The sequence below is a fragment of the Natrix helvetica genome (genome assembly GCF_964273705.1).
Source record: "Natrix helvetica genome assembly, chromosome: Z".
Lineage (NCBI taxonomy): Eukaryota > Metazoa > Chordata > Lepidosauria > Squamata > Natricidae > Natrix > Natrix helvetica.
The window spans coordinates 60902356-60903475 of NC_138554.1; the positions used below are offsets into that span (position 1 = coordinate 60902356).

General features: G+C 54.1%; 1 pseudogene across 1 annotated transcript; it reads right to left on the bottom strand.

Annotated features, from left to right (window-relative positions):
- Nucleotides 1–221: 221 nt before the first annotated feature.
- LOC309401842 (cyclin-dependent kinase 2-associated protein 1-like) lies at nucleotides 222–594 on the bottom strand (annotated as a pseudogene). Its single transcript has one exon. The product of its transcript is annotated as a cyclin-dependent kinase 2-associated protein 1-like (transcript).
- Between the last annotated feature and the right edge of the window lie 526 nt (nucleotides 595–1120).

Below are 1120 nucleotides of genomic sequence, written 5' to 3' on the forward strand. Positions count from 1 at the left end.
GGCAAAATTTAGGTAGAAAAAGAACAAAAAGAAAGAAACTTCCAGCCCTCTGAACAAATTGCATTCTTTCAAGGGATGGTTGGTTTTTGGTTTGTTTTTTGTAGGATGGATTGATCCAGGATGGCGGCTTGCAGAAATGGTCCGGTTTGTGTGAGGATAGAAAAAAACATCTGAATGGGAGCAGGAATTCAACAGGGCACAGAAATCTTTGGCCACCCGTTCTTGCAAAGGGAACTATCCCAAACTAGAAAAAAGAGGTGCAGGATTGCCAGTTGGAAGGCTTGGTCTGTGTTTTTCCAGAGGAAGGGGCTGAAGGGATCTTTAAGATCTTGCATTTCTCTCCGTCTCTGCTAAACATTCTCGGACCAGGCCTCTGGCGTGAATGATACCTCGTTTTAGCCTTTCCATGGCACTTTTACTGCCGGCGTATGTAGGTCTGATTTCTTTTCCTAATTCTTCGATGATGCTCAGGAGTTCTGTGTATTTGTTCTGAGGGACTTGGTTGCTGCAGGTGCCCTGCGCTCCTTGGGTGTAGCCTAGAGAGGGGGGTCTGTAGTCATTAATCAGGTGTCAGTACTGCCCTGAGCCTGCCATACTGGTAGAAGGAGAATGAGCTGGCCCGAGGGGCTTGTAGGACATGCAGGCGCCAGGAGACTCTGGACCGGCATGCCACCGTGCCTCCTGGGCTGGCCGGCTGCCTGCGCCACTGCTGCTGCCGGAGAACCCTGAGGAGGAGGAAGGGAAGAGGCTAGAGCCCCTGGGCCTCCTGGCTCCCTCCTCCGGCCCCGCCACAGCCGCCCATCCCGCCGCTGCTCTCGCCTGCCGGAGGGTGGTTTTAAGCGTTCTGAAGGCTTCAGGGAAGCCTCCGGATGGTCCCTGAAGCCTCCGGAGGGGCAGAGGAGGCTCTTTTCATCCTCCCCAGGCTCCTATAAAGCGTCTGGAGCCTGGGGAGGGCAAAAAAAGCATGTAAAAGTGGGGGGAGCATGTTGTGCACGCATGCGCACTGGGGATCATGCATTGCATTATGGGTGCGGCACGCCTGCACATGACCCCCCAGCACTCCCCCCACTTGTGGCACGCGAGCCAAAAAAGGTTTGACATCGCTGGCATAGAAGACAGA